This window comes from Giraffa tippelskirchi, chromosome 4 (assembly GCF_054371585.1).
Source record: "Giraffa tippelskirchi isolate mGirTip1 chromosome 4, T2T-mGirTip1v1.2.pri, whole genome shotgun sequence".
NCBI lineage: Eukaryota > Metazoa > Chordata > Mammalia > Artiodactyla > Giraffidae > Giraffa > Giraffa tippelskirchi.
In genome coordinates this window covers 58,569,116-58,596,776 of record NC_137278.1, presented here as the reverse complement: position 1 = coordinate 58,596,776, position 27,661 = coordinate 58,569,116, and the positions used below count along the sequence as shown (strand labels likewise).

Sequence of the window (27,661 nt, the reverse complement as noted above, 5' to 3'; positions counted from 1 at the left end):
ATTAGATAGGGTGTCTATGGTTATCTGCATTCACAGGGGGTGTATAGTTAGTTATCTGCAGTCGAAGAGGGTATATGGTTATCTAGAGTTATATGGGGTGTCTATGATTATCTGTAGTCATAGGGGGTATATGGTTCTCTAGAGTTACATGGGATGTATGGTTATCTGCTGGAAGAAAAATTGACAGCCTTAGATATGCAGATGATACCACCCTTATGGCAGAAAGCAAAGAGGAACTAAAGAGCCTCTTGAAGAAGGTGAAAGAGGAGAGGGAAAAAGTTGGCTTAAAACCCAACATTCAAAAAACAAAGATCATAGCATCCGGTCCCATCACTTCATGGCAAATAGATGGGGAAACAATGGAAACAGTGACAGACTTTATTTTCTTGGGATCCAAAATCATTGCAGGTGGTAACTGCAGCCATGAAATTAAAAGATGCTTGCTCCTTGGAAGAAAAGCTATGACAAAACTAGACATTGAATTAAAAAGCAGAGACATTATTTTGCAAACAAAGGTCTGTCTAGTCGAAGCTATGGTTTTTCCTGTAGTCATGTATGGATGTGAGAGTTGGACCATAAAGAAAGCTGAGCCCTGAAAAATTGATGCTTTTGAACTGTGATGTTGCAGAAGACTCTTGAGAGTCCTTTGGACTGCAAGGAGATCCAACCAGTCAATTTTTTTTTTATTAATTAATTTATTTTAGTTGGCGGCTAATTACTTTACAATATTGTAGTGGTTTTTGCCATACATTGACATGAATCAGCCATGGGTTTACATGTGTTCCCCATCCTGAACCCCCCTCCCACCTCCCTCCCCATCCCATCCCTCTGGGTCATCCCATTGCACCAGCCCTGAGCACTTGTCTCATATATCGAACTTGGACTGGTAATCTGTTTCACATATGATAATACACATTTCAATGCTATTCTCTCAGATTGTCCCATCCTCACCTTCTCCCACAGAGTCCAAAGGACTGTTCTATGCATCTGTGTCTCTTTTTCTGTCTCACATGTAGGGTTATCATTACCATCTTTCAAATTCCATATATATGTGTTAGTATACTGTATTGGTGTTTTTCTTTCTGGCTTACTTCACTCTGTATAATGGGCTCCAGTTTCATCCACCTCATTAGAACTGATTCAAATGTATTCTTTCTAATGGCTGAGTAATATCCCATTGTATATATGTACCGCAGCTTCCTTATCCATTCGTCTGCTGATGGACATCTAGGTTGCTTCCATATCCTGGCTATTATAAACAGTGCTGCGATGAACATTGGGGTACACGTGTCTCTTTCAATGCTGTTTTCCTCGGTGTGTATACCCAGCAGCCAACCAGTCAATTCTAAAGGAAATCAGTCCTGAATAATCATTGGAGGGACTGATACTGAAGCTGAAGCTCCATTACTTTGGCCACCTAATGTGAAGAGCTGACTCACTGGAAAAAACCCTGATGCTGGGAAAGATTAAAGGCAGCAGGAGAAAGGGATGACAGAGGACAAGATGGTTGGGTGGCATCATCGACTCAATGGACATGAGTTTGAGCAAGCTCTAGGAGATGGTGAAGGACAGGTGTGTTGTGGGTGTGCTGCAGTCCATGGGGTCACAGTCAGACACGACTGAGTGACTGAACAACAACAATGGTTTTCTGCAGTCATAGGGGGTGTATGGTGGGGGGGAACAGAAGTGCAGTCCTGGTGACTCACCTGCAGGAAATGTGGGTGTGGGGGGACAGGCAGGAACAGTGAAGGGGCTTCACAGCTGGATGGAGGTGGTAGCCCAGTCAGTGGCCATCTCAATGGGGATCCTTGGGTGAGCACTTTGATGAACAGGATTTTGATGCCAATTTAGTTTTCTGCTGTTCTTGTGCTCAAAGGCTTTGCTTGTTTGAAGTGAAGCAAGACCCCCACCCCCTAAGAAAAGGGAGTCAATGATTTTATAGTTCCAAAGGTGTCTTTGGGCAGGAAGTCAGAGCAGGTGCAGGGGGCCGGAGCTGAGTTGTCCCCCGCCCCCCGCGCCTCCCCCTCCACCGGCCCCCACCGCCCCAACACTGGTGGCTGCTTCAGGGAGAAGCCTCTAGAGGGCGCAGGTGAGTCCACATGCGGGAGGCCCCGGGAGGGGACAGGCAGTCAGGGAAGAGCACGGAGTCCTGGGAGCGGAGGGAAGTGGGCTGACAGTGAGCGACCGGAGCCCGGGCAGCTCTATGGCCGCCTGCCCCTCCAGCACCTGCTCCCTGGACATGGCCTGCAGCCACCTGTGAGCCCAGGGACCGCAACGGGACGGAGCCTGGCTTTCTTCAGGGACCATCTTCTGCTGGGATTGGAAACAGACCCCCCAGCGGGGTCCAGGTAAGGCTTATCCTTCTCTCGTGGTTTCCTAAGCGATTGGGCTATGGATGAGACGGAGGTGTCACCGTCTGGGACAGCCCGGGTGCATTTTTGAAATGCGTGTCATTTTTGGGTTGCGTTTCAACAAGCTTTCCCGGTTACCATGCGTCTGTGCTACTGGTTCTAAGACCTGAGAGTGTTCCTTTGTTTTCAGGGAAACACCAGACACCCCATTTTGCTACTAGCTGTGTGTCTGGCGAAGGAGCTGCATCTGTGTGCTCAGCAGGATTGGGGGCTCAGTGCTGAGACCCTGGGGTCTCCTGGAGCCTGGAGGTGTGCTGCTCCGGGATGGTGAACTGTGTGCAGCAGCGGGGGTCCCCAAGGGTCCCCGGAGCCACCTTCCTGGGTGGTTCTGAATCAAGGCCAAAGTTGTGGCCCCCATGTTTTGGGGTGGGTGAGGGGACAGAGAGTGACTGGGTGGAGGCACTTGTCTGGTGGCTCCGGCTGTCACTCCAGCTGAGTCTCCGCTCGATACCCGGACAGCTCAGGGGCAACTAGCGCTCCTGCCCCAGAGCCACTGATTCCCCATCTTCCCGCCGTAACTGCACCTGCTTCTCCCAGGAGGCTAGAGGTGTTGGGCAGCAGGACAGGGGGGAGGGTCCAAGAGGGACGGTAAAGCCACAGGGGTGAGTAAGGAGGAGTGAAAGTCCCTTCATCTATCAGGGGAGTTTGATGGAGTCGGGGGGGTAATCGCGATGAGAGGGGAAGCTCAGCCCGTCCTGTCTGAGGTTCTGAAGTTGTGCTGAGACACTTTGCAACTAAGAGTGAAACTGCAGCTGATTCAAATATTAAAGAGGGAAAAACCATGATGCACCAAAGGAGAAAAAAGAATCAGTTCAGATAACAGAAATATTTCCTGCCCAACTCTGAGATCTCTAAGCCTTAATACCTTCCAAGTTACATCTTTACAGGGTCTGCCAGAGGGAGGGCTACTCTGCAAAATTGGGGAATGGGCGTTGGTCCTGACGACATCCCAGGTCCCTTGTCACCAGGGAGAGGATGGCCCCTGCCTGGGCTGGCTCAGCTGGGGTCTCTCTGCCCCCCTCCCCTCCCCGAGGTGAGCCAGGCGGTGAAGGACAGTCCCATGACAGCACATTCGGAGGGCAGTCCTGGAAGCACATGTCTTTGGAGGAATAAGTAAATAAAATTTCCCTGAAATGTTTGAACGTCACTCTTTGATTACCATCCAGTTTCTGAAAGTAAACAAGGTCTTTGCTTTGTGGAAGATTTGTATTTGTGAAGCTCAGACTTGAAGGGGGCCTCGCCCTCTTCCCTGGGTGTCAGTGTGTAACCCCAGCCCCTCATGCAGCTCTGCCATGCACAGACCTGGTCTGACCCCCATGTCACCAGCTCTTTTACCTGGGGGCATCCTCCTCCCATCAAAATTCTTGAGGTCCCCAAGGACCATAGATGAAAGACAGGTCACCCAAGTTTTCTTCCTAACTTCTGCAGTTTGCAAAAAAATGAAGTTCATTCTCAAGGAAATGCCTAGGAACCCAGCTTCAAAGACTCAGGTAAATCTGAAATTCAAACACAGAAGCTGTAAACAGGATGGCGTGTTGGAAGCTGGCCCAGTGATGAAGTGCTCAGCCGGCGGTCCCCTCCCAGCCCCCAGGTCCTGCCTGCACGCCTCCCGAGCTTCCCTCCCGGGCTTGCTTTCCTCAGTTGTCCCGGCTGACACCTGCCAGCTCCTGGCTTTGATGCTGTTCGAGGCTCTGCTCAGGTAATTCCGCCTGCCAACAGCATCGTTAATTAACTTGCATTAAGCTCACTTAGCGCATTAGATCAGTTAGGAAACAAAGGTGGAGCCCCTGTATCACAGTGAGATTGCTGTCCGCCGTGCGCTCACACACGTGGGCTAGAATTTTATTCAATCTTGGATTTTATTGCCTGAAATAAAGTGAGGGATAACAGCCATGTGGGCACTTAGCCTCTGCTTTGTGTTTCTACACTTCACCTTTCACACTTGTCTTCTCTGCTTTTCAAACGAGGGAATCAAGGCTTAGAGGGGAAGGGATGCCTGGCCACAGGGTTGGTGATGGTGTGACCCCAGCGTGGCTGACAGGGGTGGACCACCGGGCGCTCAGGCTCATGCTGCACACCTTGTAGGTGGAAAGTTGGCAGAAACCAGACCTACTGCTGCTGCCTCTGTGGGGACGAGCCGAGAGGGCGCCAGACACCCCAGGTACACCCCTCGGGTTCAGGGTCGTGTCAGCCCCACCATCCCAGGTATGAAAGGTTGACCTCAAGTTCAGGGGTCATGTCAGCCCTGACACTATGCATTATCTCGAGGAGCTGCCCCCACAAAGATTTGGTGACAGAGGAAAGCAAGATGGAAATGAGGTGCGGCTGTCTCTCTGCAGTGCAGACAGGTGACCACAGGGATTTCAGGTGATTCAGTCTGCTGATTATAGCAACAAAGAGAGATGTTCACGTCACCCTGGGGTTCAGGCCTGGCCTCTGTCAGCAGGAACAGTGAGACTGCTCTGCACTTAACTCCTCTCCAGGGTCTGTCCCAGGAGCAGAGTTACCCTGGCTGGGTGATCCCACAAGGTCAGAGCTCAGGAGAAGCACAGCTGGGGTCTCAGGGCAGGGTGGGCCTAGCCTGAGAGTGGGTGAGGGATCCCACCACACGAGGGAGCTTCAGTGCCCCTCGAGAATGGAGGGCACTCAGTGATAGTGTCCATGATGGGTGGTGGGTGGGATATTTCGAGTCAGAGAAAGGTTGCTGGCAGTTCTAATCCCACCATGGGGTAGATCCCATTGGCAGAGCCACCCCTCTGGGTTCGGAGACACGGTGTTCCTTCAAGCCTGGTGCCTGGTCATCCAGGGTGGGACAGGCAGATACCAGGGGCCCCAGAAATGCCTGGAGTCTTGGGTACACAGTTCTCGGAGAACTCTGTCTCCAGCAGACGGGTCCAGCAGGACAGCAGTGCCGAGCCTTCCATGGGGAGATGCGCTCACGTGAGAGGGCAGCCGTGACCCACTCCCCTGGGTCCAGTCCTCAGTCACTCGCAGGCCATGCCCTGTACTTGGCGAGGTTGTGCCCAGCTGGGAACCCCCTCTCCTGATGGGCGGAGCTGCCATCACTATGCTCGGAAGCCCTGCTCAGCTGTGCTGTTTCTAGATCCTTCACGGCTAACACATTTCAGAGGCTGGATATAGCAATTGCAAGGTGAGCGCAAACACTGAAATAAGACAGTAGTCACCCGAAAACAATAGGGAGAAAATTCTGCCAACAGCACCTTAATCCTGGCATAAAGCACTTTCTCAGGACGTGAAGACAGACACGCGAATCCAGATTATAGACACAAACCAAGAGGCCGTGGTTTGACAGCTGTCGGGCCAAATCTTTCCCACTAAAATGTCCATGATGCCATGTTTCCAGTTCCATAGTTCTTAAACTTTGAACCCAGGAAAGAGAAGGTAGGATTTCATGGCGGATTTAATGTGTGTCTCATTGTTGTGTTTGTTCAGTCTCCGAGTATGTTTAATGTTCATTTATTCACCTGACAAATCTTTTCCGAGCACCTGCTAGGGTGCAGGCATTGTCCTGGGACTGGAGACACGGAGCTCCATGGGTGGTGGTGGAAATGACCCCACTTTGGGGTGCTGGCCTCCTCGCAAGGAGAGTGGAGCCACAGTCCAGACACAAAAATGACACTTCAGTAAACCTTGGACCAGGAACAAACACACAGGTGGGCAGAGAAGAGCCTGCGTCAGAGTGAGGGCCCCTCCTGAGCAGTACAATCTGAGGGGTGGCCAGGTGGGGGTGCACCTGAGACGCCCCACCCCAGCAAGAAGGCAGTGTGGCTACAGCTGAGGGAAGAGGGGCAAACAGGAGATGAGAGGAGACTGAGGATGGAGGGAGCAGGGCTGGAGGCCACGGCAAGGAGTTTGGGCTTCGCTGAGGGCAGTGGGAAAGCAGACTAAATGGTACAGTGTCATTCTGAGACCCTCAGTGCCCACAGCAAGGCCAGGTAGTATATGTGAAACCCACCCCCACAAGTCAATCTGCAGGTAGCCTCCTTCTGAGGACCTTGCTGGGGCTGGTGGGGCTGGAGGCAGGCAATAGGAGCAGTTGGGCTTTCAACCCAACATCGACTCTCTTAGAAGTTAACAATGACAAAGGGGCCCTTTCTGGGAAAATGTTTACAGATTTCAGCTTGAAACGTGCTTACATTTTTAAAAGTTTCAAACTGGAAGGAAACACTTAACATTCCTGTAGAGGCAGATATATGGCCTTCCACCCTTCACAGCCCGACTGGATGCTCCCACAGTCAGCCCAGAGCCCCTCACGGCTCCACTCCCCCTGTTTCTCCTGGAGAGATGGGGACACATTTCCCAGCACTGGGGGAGAGACAGAGCTGATGGACAGAGAAGTGCCCTGATGGGTCAGTTTGGAAGCCTTCTCCTCTGTCCAGGGAGCTGTTAGGGAACTGAGTCAGGGATCGCTTTAGCGCCCAGCTGGCGAGTCAGAGCTGCTTCTGTCCATTGTACTTGGCCCTTGAGGAGTCAGGAGAACTCGGCTGCTTGGCCCCTCCAGCAGGTAGACACTGGCATCTGGCAGGTGTGAATTTTCTCCCAAGCAACAGGACCACGGAAATGGATTGGGCAGGAAGTCATCCTAGAGGAAGGGTCTCTGGGATGCCCGGGGCAGTGAGAGCTCATGGACAGGTCCTGAGGATGAGCTGGGGGTGGGAGGTGGGGGGACTCATCCACTTGGCATCCAGCCAGCCCTCTGATGGTACCGGAGACCACGGCGAGGGATGGAATGGATGCAAATGGCTATTGGTTCGGGTGGTTTTGTTGACCTTGTAGATGTTGTTTATGGTTTTAATGGTTTGTTTGAGGCCTGTGTTCTTACCTAACGAACATCACATCAGTCCCGGAAAAGCCCTAGTTTTTAAAAATATTGAATTATACTTTCTTAAAGGCACTTCATGACTCTCAAGGTCCATTTTCTTTAAGATTTAGTTCTTAATAATGGCTCAGAGTGGCTGTTCCTAAGACTTCCTGCCCATAAAATGAAGAAAATCTATCAGAATTCACACTCTGGGGCTGTTTAGACACTCCGTTCTCTGCAGAAAGCCGGCATCTCCATGAAGGACAGACCCCAGCAGGCAGCGGCGGGGTGGCGTCTCAGTGCAGTGTGGTTCTCAGCTGACGGGCTCCTTTAGGGAGATAAATCGTCCAACCCATGTCTTTTAATTTCAGCAGAACCTCTTTAAATTTCAGCTCATTCTTTAGGGGGATTTGGAGAGAGAGATCAGTCCCTAAGATGTGCAAACACACAGAAGACACCTGATCTACCCCAGTGGCTCCAGCAGGCCCAGCCCTGTCCCCATGACTCCAAGGTCTGAGCAAATGACTTGATGGCCTGTTAGCAACCATCTAAGCCATTTTGCTCCTCATTTTACAGTCAGAGGAAACCAAAGCAGAACATCCCTGTGACTGGGGACATTCAGTTTTAAGTGGACTCTAAAAGTGGCTTCCCAGGTGGTGCAATTGGCAAAGAATCGCCTGCCAATGCAGGAGATGTGGGTTCGATCCCTGGGTCGGGAAGAACCCCTAGAATAGGAAATGGCAACCCACTCCAGTATTCTTGCCTGGGAAATCCCGTAGATAGAGGAACCTGGTGGGCTATAGTCCATGCGGTTGCAAAAGAATCAGACACGACTGAGCAAGCACACAGGTGTTAAAAACCCAGAAACCACACTTTCTCTCAAACTGCTACCTGTCAGTCTCCAGCCTCAAGTTTCCACACAAAAATCATCATCCAAACAGACCACACGCGGCTCTCGGCTCTGACTTCATGACTGGCTGGGACGTGGGGGTGGCACTTGAGAATATTACCTTGACGGCTTTCCCAGTTGTTGCTTTTGAAGGCAAATATTTATTTTGTGACGATTGCAAAAGTCAGAGCAGCAGAATGCTGGCCTCTCCTTATGTTTACAGAATCAACAGAATCGAGACACTGACAAACACACGTCCGTGTTTCCTAAGGAGCTGGCTGTTTACCTCCTGTGGCATCAATTAATCAAAGCAGGGCCTCTGGAGGTGCAGGCCTCCTGCAGCAAGCATCCTTCCACCCTTCTGCCGGGTTCTCAACAGGAGCCTGGACGGTGCAACTGGGGCTGTCCTTCCTGTTACCTGAAAAACGCTCCTTGGGGCCTCAGTGGGTGCTTTCTTACGCTCTGAATCTTGCTCAAGGTTTTGGAAGGATATAAAAGAAAAAGAAGGCCTGATGTATGTTCTCATGGCTCATAGGATGAAAAGAATGAACCAGCACAAACAGCCTCACAGGGGCTTGCCAGGTGGCTCAGTGGTGAAGAATCCGCCGGCCAATGCAGGAGACACAGGTTTGATCCCTGATCCGGGAAGAACCCAAATGCCACTGAGCAGCTAGGCCCGTATGCCACAACCATTGAAGCCTGTGTGCCTAGACCCTGTGCTGTGCAAGAAGAGAAGCCACCACAATGAGAAGCCTGAGCACCACAAGGAAGAGTAGCCTCTGCTCACCATACCTAGGGAAAAGCCCATGCAGCAATGAAGACCCAACATAGCCACAAATAAATAAATAAAATAAAATTATTAACACAAAGCTTCCCAGGTGGCGCAGTGGTAAAGAATCTGACTGCCAATGCAGGAGACGCAAGAGATGCACGTTCCATCCCTCGGTCAGGAAGATCCCCTGGAGAAGGAAATGGTAGCCCACTCCAATATTCTCGCCTGGGAAATCCCATGGACAGAGGAGCCTGGTAGGTTATAATCCATGGGGTTGCAAAGTCAGATACAACGGAACACACATTAAAACAAAATGAAAACCAGCCTGACAGTCACACAAACAAGAGGACAGAATCCTCTGGGACTGGACAGTGGGGTCCACCACTCACCTTGTTCTGTGGTCATGCCCTCTCTGAACATGGGGGCTCCCTCTGGTCTGGAGCAGGTGCCTGGCATGCAGTTCAGTCACTCAGTCGTGTACAACTCTTTACAACCCCATGGATGGCAGCACACCAGGCCTCCCTGTCCTTCACCAATTCCTGGAGCTTACTCAAACTTATGTCCATCGAGTCAGTGATGCCATCAAACCATCTCATCCTCTGTCATCCCCTTCTCCTCCTGCCTTCAATCTTTCCCAGCATCAGGGTCTTTTCCAATGAGTCATTTCTTCGCATCAGGTGGCCAAAGTATTGAAACTTCAGCATCAGTCCCTCCAATGAATATTCAGGACTGATTTCTTTTAGGATTAATGGGTTTGATCTCCTTGCAGTCCAAGGGACTCTCAAGAGTCTTCTGCAACACCACAGTTCAAAAGCATCAATTCTTCGGCACTCAGCTTTCTTTATAGTCCAACTCTCACATTCGTACATGACTACTGGAAAAACCATAGGTTTGACTAGGCCGACCTTTGTCAGCAAAGTAATGTCTCTGCTTTTTAATATGCTGTCTAGGTTGGTCATAGCTTTTCTTCCAAGGAGCAAGCAAACGTCTTTTAATTTCATGGATGCAGTCATCATCTGCAGTGATTTTGGAGCCCAAGAAAATAAAGTCTGTCACTGTTCCCGTTGTTTCCCTATCTATTTGGCATGCAGTAGGTGCCCAAAAAATATTTATGTGAAGCAGCCTTTACTGGACACTGATTGCCTTCCAGGGTTCCCCTCTCATTCACTCTGTGAAATCGGGTGCCATCACTCCTTCTTGGATGCCTGGCAGAGGCTCAGGGGTGAGTGATGCCCAGGAGCTCATCCTGCTAAGTGGCAGTGTCCCCCCTCCCCCGGCTCTCTAGAGGGCAGATCAGGGAGGAGGGCGGCAGCTGCAGACTAAATGGAAATTTAAGTTTGTATCATAACCGTTTTGGCAGTGGGGTGAATTGAAGAGATTTCTAAAGCCCTGGATGGGCTGAGCACCAGATCCTGGGGCAGCCGCCCCTGCCGGCTGGGCACCAGAGCCCGAGAGCACATGGCTTGGGGCAGGTACCCCGAGGAGGGTGGGGCAGGGTGGGCGAGCGCCGCGGAGCATGGTGCCTGGCTGCCCCCACCGTGACACTCCAGCCTCCCGCTGCCCGCCCACAACCCACAGGGGCTGCATCTGCTGTTCTCCCGCCGACGAGCTCCCACCCAGGACGTCTATGCCTCCTTCACCTCTTGGGTCTCTGCTACCCACCATCTCATCACTGAAGCCCTCCCCAGCCACAGTCCACGTAAACGGCAGCTCTGACCCCAAAATGCCTATGTAAGCCATGCTTATACAACACTGCATAAACGTCCCCATCGGAGTGTGAGCCCAGTGCTGTCGTGTGATCAGAGAGTCTGTCTGGAGATTGGGGTCACAGCAGGGCAAGCTCGTTGTGGAGAAGATGGAACGAGCTCTGGTTAAAGAACAGCCAGGAGCCAGCCAGACTGGGCTTCAGATGGAGATCACGGGGCAGCAGGGGACAGACACTGACAGTGGGCCCGCACAAGGACTGTGATATCCCATCCCACAGCCTGCCCGCTGTCAGGAAACACGGTCAAAATAAACTCCAGGACTTCCCTGCTGACTCAGTGGTAAAGAATCTGCCTTTCAGTGTAGGAGAAAGGGGTTCGATTGCTGGTCGGGAAGGATCCCACATGCCGAGGAGCAGCTAAGCCTGTGCACCGCAATTACTGAAGCCTGCGCACCGCAATTACTGAAGCCTGCGCACCCTAGAGCTTATACTCTGGACCAAGAGAAGCCACTGCAGTGAGAAGCCCGAGCACCTCAACCAAGAATAGCCCCCACTTTCCACAACTAGAGAAAAGCCTGATCAGCAGCGAAGACCCAGAACAGCCAAAAGTAAATAAATAAATCTTTTTTTTAAAAAAACAAAAACTCTGCTTGAGGGACCAGTGGTCCTCAGGGTGAGAGCAGCAGCTCCTCCCCATCAGGCCAGGCGCTGATGACCACTGTGCGACATCCCCCAGTGTCAACGTGTCTCCCCTCGACCCCTACCCGCCCAGGGCTCTCTCTACCCTTCCCTCCCTCTGCCCTGGTGTTCTGGACAAAGGGCAGCTCTGGCCTCAGAATTCCCCGGGCAGGGAGGGGATGTTGCCTTACACGCTCTGTTCCTGGGGTGCCGTGTGTAAGATGCACATGCGGGAAATGCAACAGCTAAACAGCTTGGGATGAGGCAGGGACCAGGCTGGGAGATGGTGGAGCTAGGGCCCAGGGAGGCCTCCTGTGGCCCTAGCAAAGGGGGCAGACAGTGGCCAAAGGCAAGTGGCCAGTCTGGCTCTCAGCCTCCCAGCTGGACAACACCTTAGCCAACAGCCAGAGAGTTCTGTCTGTCCTAGGAGTTGCGTTTAGTTCTCAGGGAGGAGGACGAATAAGTGCACGAGTAGGGGGCAGGGGGGCGACAGGCAGGGGGAGCCTTCACAGCCTGGATCGCTCAGCGTCCAGGAGCTTTGGGTGAACCTGTTTCCTCATCACGGGGCATCATTTTGGAGCTGGCACTTCTCGGCTTCAGGAAGCAGCAGACACCTGAGCCCCCTTGGAGATTCAGCGTCTGCTCCGCACACACCCCCGCCCCTGCTGAAAACCCCCCGAGGGTTAATGGTTTCCTTCTGGAAAACTTTCAAATTGTGTTCATTTGCGTTTACATTATCTGCTTCCTTCAGCTCTGTGTGTGGATAATTCTCCTGTTGGGTTTAATTTAACCCAGTTTGCAGCTGTGCTAACAAATTCGCTGATGCCCCCTGCTTCCAGACGGCTTTTTCTGTCTCTTCTCTGGCTTTATATCAAGAGGCCACACTGAAACCCTCCAGCATCGGAACTTCGGCTTGGCCTTCCCACTGCTTCAGAATCCATTTCCTGTGACCGCGCTTCACTGCGTCTCAGATTCCAACCAGCTAATTTAATATTTACTAGTCAAAGTTAATGATTTATAAAAATCACTGCTAAAACCAAACAATGCTCGTTCTCTAAAGCTCTACACCCTTCGTGGCAGGATCTGCGTGTTTCCCCACACATGAGGGTCCCTCAGAGGCCTGCTCGGCACAAAATGTGAAACTCTGAGCCTTTAAGAAAAATATTACAGATGTGCAGACTTACAAAGACCCCAGAACTTGCCAGTTGATCTTTTGGTGATTTTTAAAATGACATTCTTGTATTTAATGAGACTTAGGAGAGAGCTGGGCCTCCCTGGGGGCTCAGGGGTAAAGAACCCGCCTGCCAATGTAGATGTGGCTTCGATTCCTAGGTCAGGAAGATCCCCTGGAGGAGGGCTTGGCAACCACTCCAGTATTATCGCCTGGAGAATCCCATGGACAGAGGAGCCTGGTGGGCTACAGTCCATGCAGTTACGAAGAGTCGGACACGTCTGAGCGACTAAACAATAACAGGAGAGACCTGGCCACTTAGTCAATGGTGACTGTTGGGAACTGCAGAAGTATAAGGGGTGTCTGGAACTGAGACAGGTGTGTTTTAGGCTGTAAACACGCCTCCTAAACCCTGCCTGGATCCATCTGTACCCTGAAAACCAGTAATGTGTTTCTAGGATATACTCAGCTCTTCTCAGAGCAGACAGGCCCCAGTAGGCCTCCCCTGGACATGAGGTCATGATCCCCAGGCAGCCCTACAGAGACGCCCGTCCCCAGGAGGGGAGGACGGTGCTCTGTAGCCCGGGGTGACAGGACGACAGTGGCTGGAGGTCCTGGATGAAACAGGCTCCTTGAGGGTGTGAGTCCATGATGCCCTAAACCCCGTCTAGGTCAGAATTCACTCTGGCAGTTCAGCGTGAGCCCTGCATCCAGTGAGAGCTGAGAGTGTGATTAGCTTGTGTGAGTGAGGCTGAGCAAGAGAAGATGGTCTTCCCTCTCAGCCCAGGGAGGCCTCCTGGCCTTTCACAAACACCGAAAGGCCTGCCGCCCTCAGCTCGGACATCTCATGTTACTGAGAGGGTCTTCCCATGAGAAAGCATGGAGCCCACCATAACACCTATCTAAAGAATGGTCAGGACTTCCCTGGTGGCCCAGTCATTAAGAACCCGCACACCAATGCAGAGGACATGGGTTCGATCCCTGGTCCAGGAATATTCCACATGCTGGGGGCCAACTAAGCCTGTGCCCCATAGCTACTGAGCCTGTGCTCTAGAGCCCACGCTCTTCAACAAGAGAAGCCACCGCAATGAGAAGCCCACACACCACAACTAGAGAATAGCCTCTGCTCGGCACAACTAGAGAAAGCCCGTGCATAGCAACAAAGACCCAGCACAGCCAAAAATAAATAATTTTTTTTATAAAAAGAATAATCAGAAAGGGCATGTTCTTCAAGGACTCAGATGTGAAAGGCCACCAGACCTCTTGGGGAGGCTCTGGGCAGAGCTCTGGGCCTTACTCCAGGCCATGTCCATTCACCTTGGCTCATCCATCTGCAAACGTGGGGACAGCCCCACAAGAGACAATGTCCACTTCCCCCCGTCACCGCACAGCTGCCCCCAGGCCGAGCTCCTTCCCTGGGTCAGCTATGGGCATGTCAGCCCCTTCCAGCCCCTCACTGACCCAGCTGTCCAAGCCTAATGCCGTCCTCCAATAAAGGAACTGGAGCTCCTGGGGATGCAGCTCACCCAGGGCTGATGTGATGAGATGAGCTCCCAGGAGGGGTCCTGGGACAGCTAGGGAACCGCAGGAAAAAGCAGGGAGGGGTGATCAAGCGTGGACATTGGTAATAACCATGAGGCGCCAACACTGGCTCATCGGCTGAGACAAACATATCTACTAACAGAAGGTCTCAACAGAAGGGACTCGAGCTATGAGACACACTCCAACTCTGCACAGTGTTTGCCGCTTTCCCAGAGGTCTGAGTCTGTTCTACAGTAAGAAGTTTTAGTGAAAACCACTTCTTTAGACTCAGTTCTGTCCTCCATCCTGAGCCACCTCCCGGAATTGGCAGAGCACCCCCCTACCCCCCCCTCCAGGAGCTGAGCTGCCTCCCTGGCTCCTGGACAACGAGCAGCGATGGGAGGGCCTGGGGGTCAGAAGAGACACAAGTGCCCCCCTGCTCCCCAAATGGACTCTGGGAAGGCCCCTCACCCCCTCGATTTCCTCTGTAAACGGGGGTCACAGCTGCCAGCTTGGGGGCCCGATGACTCAGCACATGCGTGTGGAGTGGTGTGTACTCACGCATGTCACTGTGAGCCCCCCTTATTACCCCCTTATTACCTGGGGATTACCAGTGGTTGCTTGTCACCCTGCAGCCCAGGAAGAGGGTGGCTGAATTGTCACTTTCCACGCCAGCACCCTGGCTCCCCACTGGCCTCTGTGGGAGCAGGTGGGGTGGACTGAGGGCCCAGGCCCCTCCCTGCAGGATGCTATCAGACCACGAGCATGAAGGGCAGCCAAGCTTGCAGCTCCAAGGAGGACAGTTCCTGGTGTTTGGGGTCCCGGAGGACATCCTGCGTCTCATGGCCTGTTTGCACTGCAGGGGTAAAGTGCGTTGCAAACACCTGGGAAGCACCCTCATAGGAAATACCTTAGATCTGGGATGCAGGCTACTGTGTTCTGGGCATGCCCAGCTCTAGAAGGAAGTTCAAGAAGGCCAAGGGGAGGATAGACAGGTGGGGTAGGTGGAGCTGGCAGAAGCCCACCTTGTCCCTGGTTGCCCTTCTCGCCCTCCTGGAGGGCCATCAGCTACTAGTCATTGGCAGATCAGTCAGGTGCTATCAATTCATTTGTTTTCAGTTTAGTCAAGTTCTCACTCTGGTTCTGCCACAGCTATGAGATGGCAGAGGGGAGAAAACCCACCCCCTTGTTCAGACGCTGGTTTGGCGACTCTTGGCCTGTGGGGCCAGATGCCCTGTTCCTGAACCAAGCTCACTGCCCCGCTGCTGGGCTGCTGCCCTGGCACAGTGGGTTGGGAAGGGCAGTGGCTGAAGGCTGGCACCCACACCGGCCAGGAGGGCTGAGGGGAGGGCACGGCGACCACAGGTGAAGGCGCGAGCAAGGGGCATGGGAACCACACTGCCCTGCCCAGCTTCTTTTGTGTTCTTATTTCCTTGTCACTGTCTGCTTGACATCCTGAGCCTCTGAAGACCTGGGTCAGTGAGTCTGCATCTATCGGACAGAACTCGATGCCACATGTGTGGCTCACCAGGGTGTGGCTGAAACAGCCAAGTGGGTAACAGGGAACCCCCAAACTCAGCCACTACACACACCAAACCTCCACCTCCCTCGCAGTCCCGAGTGCCGGGCTCAGGGGGTGCTCAGCCAAGCCCTCACACCCTGGACCCTCAGCCCTGTTGTTCATTCCTCCTGCCCGTCTGTGCACCAAATACCCAGTTCCTCTCTGTGTCTGGCTGATTCCTGGATTCGTGGCCTCATGCTGGGAACCCACCAAGACATCCAGGCTGACTTGGTCGGCATGGAGCCCAGGAACACAGAGTCTATAAAAACTGCCCCCTGGGCTTCCCTGGTGACTCAGTGGTAAGGAGTCTGCCTGAGAATGCAGAAGCCCCAGGTTTGATCCCTGATTCAGGAGGATCTACATGCCATGGAGCAACTAAGCCTGTGTGCCACCCACAACTACTGAGGCCTGTGTGTCCTAGAGCCCAGGCTCCCCAACAAAAGAAGCTACCGCAATGAGAAGCCTGAACACCGCAACTAGAGAGTAGCCTCCAGTCCCTGCAGCTAGAGAAAAGCCCACACAGCAACGAAGACCCAGCACAGCCCAAAATAAATTTCTGTTTTAAATTTTTAAAAATTAAAAATGAAACTGTCCCCTGATGCTGGCGATAAGGCAGGACTGAGGACTACTGTCCTAGGGTCACAGTCTTGACCTTGATGGGCACATGAGTCCCCTGGCACCTGGCTACAATGCAGCGTTTGTTACTGTGGGCCTGCGTGGGTCCGGCTCTCACATTTCTGACAAGCTCCCAGTGACACAATGCCTTCCAGGGACACGATTTGAACACCAAGTTTGCAGAAGCACAGGAGCATGCCTTCACAAAGAGCGAAGACTCTATAGTTGGCGAGAGAAGAGCTGAACACGAACCTGTCAGCCACAGCCCAGGTCCTGGGCACCTGGCTGCCTAGCAATGACCCTGGCCCTGAGAACGGGGTGTGAGTGAGAGAGTAGCAGGGGAAGCGTCCTCGGGGGTGGGGGGATGAGCAGGTGGGGGGACCTCACACTCTGTGGTCTGAGGAGACAGATGAGTCAGTCTGCCTTACTAAACAAGAGTTATTCCCACAGGGAAAGAAAAGAATTCGCAAACCTGTTACTCCTATTTGTTCAGTCTTGTAGTCTATTCCCAAGATGAAACTACTATTGTTCAATAAGCCTGCTTTTACTGGAACCATTAACAAATTAAAGTGCATTTCCTGAACTTATTTTAATGTGTTGAAGGCAACACGTGATGCTACAAGCCTGGTTTTCAGAGTTTGTGGTGGTGGTGGTGTGGTCGCTAAGTTGTGTCTGACTCTTGCGACTCCATGGACTGTAGCCTGCCGGACTCCTCTGTCCATGGAATTCCCCGGGCAAGAATACTGGAGTGGGTTGCCATTTCCTTCTCCAGGGGACCCAGGAACTGAACCCAGGTCTCCTGCACTGCAGGCAGATTCTTTACCAACTGAGCTATGAGAGAAGCCACTTCCAGAGTTTAAATGACCAGAAAGATTTCTGCACAATTAGGAGATGAATACCGCTTTTCTGTCTTTCACTTCCTGTTTTTACTTTCCCCATGTGTGTATGTGTATAGCATATGTCACAACATAGTAGGTAGAGTCTGGGACACACACATAGTGCTTTCTCAGTCTAACACTGGGGACCTGTCCCGGAAAACAGCTTGGTGCCCTGGGTCAAGTCCATCCCACCTCGGGTGTCCCTGCACCTCTGAGTCACCTGGGAACTTGATCAAAAGGCAGATTGTGATTCAGGGCGGGGGGTATTCACCCTGCTAACAGGTGATGCTGGGATGGCTGGTCTACAGACACATGCTGAGCAGAGCATGGGCTCAGGCCCTAACCTGCAGGAAGCTGCAGGTCCAGGGGCCCACTTGGAGGTGGTGTGGCCTGAACACCAGACTGAGCAGGAGCCCCTCAGCCCACTACTGTGTCCAGAGCTGGAGTCTGGGTTGCTCTGGCACTTCAGGCCCTCCCACACCGTGGGTTCAGTGTTCTTTAAAAAACTGGTATTTCGATAAACACCCAGAATATCAGGCTTTAGGGTCACCCAGCATGGGGTGAAGTCCCCGACCCACCAATACTTAGTTGCTATGACCTGGGACCCCTGTGTGTCTGTGAAGCCAACTGAAGCTTTGCCCCCATGCTGGTCCCTGGGATCCAGAAGGGATGTTCCCTTGGGCACTCGGCACGATGCCCAGGGCCAGAGGGCCAGGCTGGGGCCTCTCCACCCAAACCTGGGATGCCCCACATGTGGGGCTCAGGGCTGCCCCCAGCTTCCCGTACATCTGCCTCACATGCGAGCTGCTGCCGCCCTGCTATGCACACCCAACTTGCCAGGCGGGGTCCCCTGATGGGACTCCATCTCGCTCATCTGTGTCTCCATCCTTTGACTGTGGAAAGTCTCTGCGCTGCCTCACATGCTTCCATGGAGAGAATTTATCCCTTGGGCTCTTAAGTTTCCTCCTAGAAAATCCACACATGAAACCTTCCAAAAAACAGAAATCCACAGTCTAGTTTTCCCCAGTGTCTGTGTCCTTGGAAGCTTTGAGGAAAAGGGGGGAGGAAGTTGGTTTGAAGTAAAATTGAGGCAATTACAGGATCAAAAGCACGACTTCGTCTGCAGACACTTTCGCTGCACCCTCAGCGCCTAATCCTTTTCAACTTTTATAACCACCTTGTTTGGCAGAAAAATCAGGAAGTCACTTGTCGCGCAGGACTGTAATAAGCCTCTTTGATAGTAAAAAAAAGGATGAAAAGACAAGCAAGAAACCCATAAACACTAACTTTGAAGACCAGAGAGCAGCAGGCCCCTCCCCGTAACCCCCCCCATCCTCACCCTCCCGGCCAGCAGACCCTTGTGTGCTGGCCCCCAGCACGTTCACCGCAGCCTCAGGCAGCACTGAGTGCTGAGCAAAAGGAAAGTCTACCTTTGATATTCTTAATCCCCACCCCCTGGTTTTCTCTGTGAAATATGAACCCACAACTGACTATGGCACGGACTGGGTCTCAGACCTACGGGACTGGTTGGTATCTGCTCAGCCCTGATGAAGGGGTCCTGCCTGGCACCCCTCTGTGGCCTGACCCTGGTGGGGAGCTGTGCTGTGTGGGCTCCTGAGCTTCTGCTCTGCAGCCCCCCTCCAGCACAGGGGTAGGAAGGACCCCCAAGCACCTGCCCACAGGCAGAGCCTGCCAAGCTGATGCCTCACCATAAAGTGCCGGGCCAGCGCCTCCTGGAGAAATGAGTCCCTCTGCAGGAATGGACCAGAGATGGCAGTGCTGAGCTCTGCTACAACTGGTGTCCTGAGGTCAAGGCTCTGGCTCCACAGGGACCCGGAGAGGCGCTGGACATTGGACTCCCTGGGCCCCACAAAGGGTCATCTGGGGGGGCGCAGCCTGGGAGAGAGGCTGGTGGTGGGATGAGAGACATGAAAGGCCAATGCTGAATTTGACGTGTGATGTGATAAAATCCTGGCCTTGCTCTTGCCACCCCCTCCAAAATCACCCCATTACCATAAACCCTGGGATCGGCAGAGGCCGCGCTCTGCCGTGGTGCCCAGTGGTGGATGAAGGGGAACATGGAGCCCATGTCCCTCTGCGGCTGTGGGGGCCAGAGCCGGGACGCAGGGTGAGGCCCCCAGGTCTTCCTTGCTCGCAGTCCCTCTGGGACATTTGTGGTTATTAAAGGACAGAACCATGACCTTGGGGCCACAGGGAAAGCAACCCCCCCACCACCACGAGACACAAATTTTAACTCTTCAGGGGAATATGAAATAAGCAGCAAGCTTTTAGGAAGTTAGTGTGAAACAAGCAGGCCGTGTAATTGAGGACAAAAAGCCTCAGACTGTGAAAAAAATACATTTTAAATACTAAGCTGAACTTTGTAGGATTTAATTAGAATGAATGAGTTATTGCTTAGTCTAAACATGCTGCTAAGTGTGTTTTTGTGATGCTCCCTGGTGCATGGAGTTGCCTGCAGTTTGGAGCTTTGATGGAGGACTGGGTCTCCCCAGAGAAGCCCCCACCGGGGGCAGGGACATCCCACCCAAATGGCATGGGTTCACCTGACAAACGGCGTCAAGTCCAGTGTTTTCTGAGCTCTTGCCTGGATTTGTTTTGTCGCTTTTTTCTTCCAACACTTCGTTTGCTATTTGCTGTTCCTTTTGTTCCTAGAAACTTGGTTCTTTAAATAGGAGGCTCTTACTTGTCAAAAAATTGTCCTCATTTCAATCTCTGGTTACCATGGGATTTTTTTCCCCCAAAAGTGTCTGCCTTGCTGTTTAGAATATGAACTTCCATTTCCCATACTTTGGGTTTCACACTCCGTTTAGGGGAAGGATGAGTGAATCGGTGGTGGGTTGGTCATGTGACCCGGGCGTACGTCTAGCTGGGGCACAGCATCGCCGATGGGCCCACAGAAAAGTCGTGGCCCACTTGGAGCCTTGGCTTCCTGGGGACTGAAGCCCCTGGCCCATCCTACAGGGAGGTAGATGGCCACTTGGACAAGCCCAGATGCTTAATCAAAACATCTGGGAGGCAGAGAGATCCAAGGGCTGTCTTCCATCTGCTTGGTGGGGTTGCCACTAGCTGAAGGGGACTGTCCATTTACAGTGATTGAAGCTAATTAACATCCAAGACTCCAGGAGATGGTGAGGGACAGGGAAGCCTGGAGTGCTGCAGTTCATGGGGTTGCAAATAGTTGGATACGAGTTGGTGACTGAACAACAACAACATCCAAGGCTCAGTTTCCCGTCGCACCAGCCATGTTCAAGTGCTCAGCGGCTGTGTGGAGAGTGGCTGTTGTCCTGGACAAGGCTGGGCTCAGCCACCTCAGCCCATGGCCAAGAAAGCAGTGGGCAGGCAAGTGCAGGCCTGGCCGGGGCTGGAGTGGGGCTAGACTCTGCTGTGCCCAGCCTGTGGCTAGTCCAGCCGGTGCAGGCATCCTTCCATTGCCTTTTGCTCACATCTTTTCAGGCAGAACTGAATGAAGGGCCCCCTGTTTGCATATGGCAGGTTGGGGACAGGCAGCCCCATGATACCATGGGCCTGGGAGTCGCCCTGCACTAGTCTCAACATCCCAAGAGCCCAGGTTCATTCTCCTGCTGAAATGGCAACTCATTCTCACCATCCACAGTGTTATGAAGAATCTCTAGATAAGTTCTCTCATAGCTGTTCTGTGCCCCGACCCTGGGAGACACTTGACTACAAGCTTGCACAATGAAACCACTGGGGTGAGGGCATGCAGGCCTGTCCATTATTTCTCACAACTGTGGGTGAATCTAAAATTATCTCAAAACAAAACAGTGAAGTTTTTTATTTATTTTTAATTGGAGGATAATTGTTTTACAATGTTGTCTTTCTGCCGTACATCAACATGAATCAGCCATGGGTATACATATGTCAAAACACTTAGCTTTTTAAATGTCCCTTGTAATTCCTATAATGAAAATCTTTAAAAAGTTAAGCATGTCTGCCCTGGGCAGCCTAGGAGCAGATTGAGAGCGGCCTTTAAAAGCCCACTGAATATTTCTCACAGTGCCTACAAACATCCCCTTGAATGAACCTGGAGTTCCTGAAGGTATCTCTGCTGATAGGAGCACTTCACATTTGCCCAAATTTCAAATAAAGACACAACTTAAAGCCACCTGGTGCAGTTACCCAAACTTGGCAGCATCTCTGTGTGTGAGTTCTGGGGGTCTAAGTTAGGGCTCTGAGGGCCTGGGGATCTTCCGAGCTGGACGTGGGCCTGTGAGGGACCGAGCATTGTAGCTGCAGCATTTGGTTCTGCTTGATGGGCTGCTGCTGCAGAAACCACTGCAGGAGGGAAGACAAGGTGCCCGCTCTGCTTGGCATCCCGGGTGGAACCTTCCTTACCCTGGAACTATGTTGGGGTGTTGGTGGGTCTTCATTATGACTGTAAAGACAGAGGGTCTTGGAACTGATTTGAAGTCTGTGTCTGCCCCATCTCTTGGACAAGCTGGTAGCACATTGGCCTGGACATGTGTGCGGTGATGTCATGCCAGGTGGAGAGGCGGGGTGGTGGCCACAGAGAGGGCGTGGGCCTTGGGTGGGAGCTCTGGTTTAAGCTCCTTCATCACTTACTGGTTGTGTGAATGTAGACGGTGACTTGACCTCCTTTACCTTTGGTTAATCCATAAGGTGCACACAACAGAACAGCACCTGTTTAATGAGATTTTCACAAGAACTTGAGTTAAGAGGTGAAATGTGATAGAAGTAGCACCTCCCCCAGGGTGGGCAGGGTGCTGGCGGCCACACCAAGGCCCCCGAGCAGAGGTGGGGGGTGGTCTGGACGTGACCCATGTGGCCCCAGGCAAGATCACCTTTCCACCTATCATCTCTGTGTGTTCCCTTCTGTGTTTTGTGGGAAGAGTCGGCCCAGGGAGGAAAACCTCTCCGGCGTTTTACAAACTGCTTGACTCGAGGAGGGCAGGAGGGCGGGCGGAGGAAGGCCCATCTCGAGGCTCCTCCCCTCCTCCCGCCTTCTCCCCAACCCCAACCCAGGACACAGCTGTGGTCCTTCCTCCAAACATCAGCTTGGAATGTTAGAGCTGACCCAACGCCCTTGACACAGGGCCCCTCCCCAAGTCTGTCCCTAGCACAAGGACCTCTTGTGGAAGCAGCGGGCCCACGCTCAGTTCCAAGAGATTAGGAGACACCTCCCACACACACACCAGTGAAGCCCCCGTCTGCTCCCTGGGAAGGAGTGTCCTCAGCTGCCTGCCCCTCCGCGAGTGCTGTGTGGAATCAGGTCATGGGTCAGACTAGCATCCTTCCTGGGAGCGAGAGAGCATCCGGGCCCACTTGGAGCAGAGGAGCTCTGTTGGCCACGGCTCAGTCTCTGATCTCACGGAGACATTGTGAGCAGGTGCTTTAAGGGCCTGCACCCTGAGGTGAGCCCTGCAGGAAAGCCTGAGTTTCAGCCGCTGGCTGTCCCCACTCTGCCCGAGTGGTCCCCATTTCTCCTGCCCTCTGTGCCAGGCTTTCGTGACCACACAGAACACAGTGGGGACAGCCTCACCCGGACACTCCTGCACTTCCAGGGCCACGTTCCCAGAGGCCCTTCAACCCAGTGACTTCCTTGGAACCAGGGTCCCTGGAAATCTCATAGCTTGAGTCATTTTATCCCAGAAAGGCAGAAAACTGAGCAATGTAACACTCTGGTTATGACAATCTGGCGGCCCCCTCATGGCCACGTGGTGACCACTTATCCAGCTACTCTCACCCAGGCCACCTCCCTGGACTCTCCTCAGCTCTGCCCATGGGCAGTCTGGTGTCCCCTTTCCAGACTGGCGTCGAAACTTGGAAAGTCCCGCTTCCCCCTCAGCCCCTCCTCCCTGGGAAAGCATGAGCCAACCCCAAGCCCAGCCCCAGAGCGCCTGCTGCTTTACCCGCTGGCCACGTGGGGGCCAGGACCACAGATCAGGGCCCGACCAAGGCCTGTCTGCCCAGACACGGCCTCCAGATGCCCTTGCTGGCCTCACCGCATACCCGCCATACCTCCCACCCCAACACACACACTCCATTAGGCCTGAGTCCAGCACTTTCTCAGCCAGGACTCCATGGGCTGGGGGCTGCAGCCTCTGTTGCTTATCCCCACTTCCTGAGCTTGGTGTCCGCTGTCCAGCCAGAGGTGCTCCCTGGGATGGGGTGGGGAGTTCATCAGCGTTGTCTTGCCCTCAGCCCTCCACCTTGTCTCAGCCATGAGTCTGCACTCCTACCCCCACCCCACTGGTCTTTCTGATGGGCCTGAAGCTTGCAGCCTCTGGGTCCACAGCCTCCATCCAGGTCTCTATCCCGGGGCTTCCAGCAGAAGGCAGCTGAGGGCCCCGGGGGTGGACTCCAGGAGCCTCCTGGCTGGAGGATGATGAGCTGAGAGGGATGTGCCCCGTTCAGCCCTCTACCTCCCAGCCAGGGTCCTGGAGCCACAGAGCAGCTGAGAGATGTCCTCTGGCTGCCCCTGGGCCCCCTGCCCTGGGCGCACCCCTGCCCCCATGAGCCTCAGCCTTGGCCCACGGAGCGCATTTGCCCGTTTGGGTTTTGTACCTGCTGAAGGAAGGAACATTTCACAGTTATTAATGAAAGTGATAGCGATCCCGTGTGTGTTTATCTTGGATTATGTGGTCGTTATAAGATGAAGCACCCAGGCTGTCGGTCTGTGGCTGATGCGAGAGCAGGCGAGTCTGGGCGAGGTGCTTGAGGAAAGGTGTCGGGTGTAAACCCCATCTTCAAACAACCAGGCCGCATTCCAGGCTGCGGAGCCACGGCCATGTGCAGGGCCTCGTCCGGGGCCTGGAGGAGGATGAAAGTGCGGGCGTGTGCGCTTTAGGCTCATAATGAGGGCAAGGCTCGCGGGCACGCTCACTTGGCAGCTTCGGCACTTCCTGCAACAGTTCTCATTTTTTTTTCTCTTTTTTTATCCAAAGGCTGCTCTAAAGACAAATATTTTTTGTTAAAATGCTGGTAGTTCACTTTCTGCAGGAACCGTGCAATTAATCTTGTTTACATTAAAGAGACAGGTTGCCTTTGTCAGCTTTCCTGAGCTATAATTAATGAAGATCAAAAATGTTACAAAGACATAATATTGAGCTCAATGCAGATGTGGCCAAGTCACAGCTGCACCCAAGAGAGGAGAGCAGAAAACCAGCATCCCGCGTCAGAAAGCGCAGGTCCCTCCTCCCCAGCCTCCCTGGCGGGTCTGCTGAGGGACACGGCTGGGCATCAAACGGTTTTTAATGCCCCTAAAATTAGGCTTTAAATGCACTTGGAGGCAGGTGTGTGTCTCTTCACTCAGCTCAAGTCGTCCAGGTGTGTGGGGCTGTGGCCCCGAGGCTTGGAGTCGGGGAACTTCAGTCGGAAGGCAGTGGCCTCGGGGCCTGGTGGAGACATGGAGCCCATGGTGGGGGTAGGACAGGGGGTCTATGTAGAGCCCTGGTTGGATGACTGTTGTTAGGAGACGAGATGGCCTCCGGTCATCACCAAGGCCCTGCCATGACCCCGACATCCCAGCCTGAGGACTCAGACCTCCGGCTCCCAGATGACAGCTTGAAAGGGACCCCTCTGCCCACAAACAAAGAACATGGCTTCCACCCAGCTCCTGCAGCCATGGTCAGCAGCCACTGGGAGCCCACCAGCAGTACCCTGCCACAGGCCAGACTCTCAGCACAGCTGGAGGAACCAGGGCCCGTGGGTTGTGGGGACCTGGGCTGAGTCACACAGTTCAGAGCTGACCCATTTCTTCAGGTCCCAACTTCAGAAGTCCAGATGAGGAGGAAAACCCAAAACAAATCGTAAACAAAGCGCGTCCATCACTTCAGTCAGGTCCAGCTTTGTGACTCCATGGACAGTAGCCTGCCAGGCTCCTCTGCCCGTGGGATTCTTCAGGCAAGAATACTGGTGTGGGTTGCCCTGCCCTCCAGGGGATCTTCCCGACCCGGGGATCGAACCCAAGTCTCTTATGCCTCCTGCACTGGCAGGTGGGTTCTTCACCACTAGCAACACCTGGGAAACCCCATAAACCAAAGATTTTCAGAAAATTCTGGTGATACCAGACAGGAAGGAGTCAGGTAGGTGCCCTCATCAGGGGTCTACAAGGGAGTATGAGCATCCAGCCCCCACTGGCCCCAGGCTGTGTCTCAGCTGCCCAGGAGGGCTGGCAGGTGTCCGAGCCCTCAGATCTGAATGGCCGGGTGCACGGCTGGCAGGCAGTAGGCAGAGGACTGGGTGAGGACAGGGTGATCTCAGTGCAGGGGGAACACCCAGTATTCACAACCAGGCTTCGTTCTCACCTGAAACTAAAGCAAAAGTCACGTCCGGGTTAAAGGACCAGTGCCAGTGCAGGTGTTCCTCACACACCTTCTCCCGCCCTTCAACCTCATAACTTCACTTTCTGAAGTTTAAAAAGACATCATCAAACAGGCATAACAATGATCACTGCACAGTACTTATAACAGTGACAACTGAGAGCCGACCTGAAGGTCAGATACTAGGGCACTGGCTGATCTAATTATGGCACATCCATACTGTGAAATAGTTCAGATCCATTAAAAAGAATGTGATCTGAGACTAATTAAGGCCACAGGGAAGGAAGAAGATAAATCATGAGCAGCATGTAAATGCTGCTATCCTAACTTCAATTCAAAGATATCTATGTCTGTACAAGTAAAGCACAAATAGAATGAATCAAAATGGGTGATTTATGATTTTTATTTCCTCTTTGTATGTTTCTTTTATTTTCTAATTTTTTCATAATTGGAAACAATTCCCCAAATTGAAAATAGCCTGCATTCATTAGCATTGACTGTGCACCATGCACTGTTGTAAGCACTTTAATCTTTGCATTCTGAGTATGTTCTATTCATATCATAGTTTTACTAATGAGACAACCACGGTGCAGAAATGATTAAATTATCTGCCCAGAGTCCCACAGCTTGTAAATGATGGAGCCACACCTGGGACCCAAATCCCTCCTGCACAGGGACAGTTTGCTTTGAAGGAACCCCCACCTCACCCACAGAGGGAGTAATAGCCACATTAGGGTAGAGACAGAAGTGTGTGGGCTTCCCTGGTGGTCCTGTGGGTAAGACTCTGAGCTCCACCAGAGGGGGGCTGGGTTCCATTCCTGCTCGGGGGAACTAGGATCACACATGCCACGTGGTGCAGCCAAACAAGCCAATAAAGAGGCAGCAGTACGGGCCCTGTAGCCGCGATTCTCGTGGTCACAGACTGCTTTAAGTTTTCTCAAAGCAAACACACTCCTTCAGAGCAGAGAAATTTGCTCGCTGTGGCTGGACAGTAACTGCCCGTGTGTCCTCAGGTAATCTCAGTCCATACGGGTTCCAAGTTTAAAAACCTCCCACATACATCCACCCTGTGCAAGCCCTGAGGAGAGGCAGGTGGGGACCCCCGTGCCTCCAGCTCAGGCCTGAGGGGAAGACGCTCGCTCCAGGCCACAGGTCTTGGCCAGGCTACTCTGAGTGCAGCCACCTGCAGGGGACAGAGTGCCCGCCGGTCCCACTCGGCCTGGATGAACTGGGACCATGACTGTGGCCTCGGAGGAGGGAGGTGCTGGGTGGCGATGAGAGAGCAGCACCAGACAGATGGACAGACCGGACAGACACCCCAGCAGGACTCGGGCTCCTGCACCATCAGCCAAGGAAGCCACACGGCTGCTCTGCTTAGAATCGGGGCGCACGGTGGCAGTCCCCCCAGACCTGGGCCGGCTCCTCACACCCCAGCGAGCGGCTACCTGTCTCAGTCAGCGATGCCACCACCAACAGAGTCTCTAAAAGGACCGTTAAGACTAGGACACTGACCCAGCTCCTTGCCTCGGAGCAAGGACAGGCCGGGACATGCACGCACATGGGGAAACTGCAAGCGACTCTGTTTCACATGACATGTAGTTTAACCCCACAGGGATGAACCGGATGGGGACAGAGGGCTCTGGCAAGCCCGTGGCCCATGAGGCTGTGACCTCCCTCCATCCCCACAGCCTCAGGGCACTCCTGGCTGACCCAGGGGAACCTTCGCCCGGTCACCTTCTCCAGCTGCCCATCCCTGAACAACGGGAAAAGAGTATGAAAAGTGACTGTTCTCAAACTGGCAGAACAAGCCCCTGAGTCTGACAGGAAGGAAACAAGTTTACAAGCTCCTGGCTTCATGCTGGGACTCGACGCGGGGGCAGCTAGACTGGATGTGGGGACACCTCCCCCCCAGTACTGACCCGCCAGCCCTGGCACCATCCACCTCTGCCCCCAGCCCGGCTGCACCCACGTGTTCACATCAGCTGGACTGAGACAAGGATGCTCACAGCAACAAGCAAACACCACCCACCTCATCCTTCCATCCTCAGGGGTCTTGGGAGTCCCAGGTATCATGCATCAGGGGAGCTGTCGCCTCGTCCGAACAAGAGGGACTAGGATACACTGGAACCAAACACTCCCGGATCTTCAAAGGGCTGGGGTGGGGAGGGTCACAGCAAAGACCCACCAAGGGAGGCTGGGGGATGCTGACTCCATCACCCCCACTCCTAAGCCTCACCCGGCCCTGGGGACAGCTGTTCGACTCTCATGGGACCCCAGAAGTTATATGAAACCAAGTCCAAGCTGAACTGGCTTGGCC

The 27,661-nt window shown here is 53.2% G+C and overlaps 1 protein-coding gene across 1 annotated transcript in view; it reads left to right on the top strand.

The window, feature by feature from the left end:
• Positions 1-2,111: 2,111 nt before the first annotated feature.
• Positions 2,112-27,661, top strand: part of EDAR (ectodysplasin A receptor) — a 51,058-nt gene continuing 25,508 nt past the window's right edge. Inside the window, exon 1 of the mRNA XM_081593009.1 lies at positions 2,112-2,348. The gene's annotated coding sequence lies outside the window, so the exon portion shown is untranslated. The remainder of the gene's footprint in view (positions 2,349-27,661) is intronic.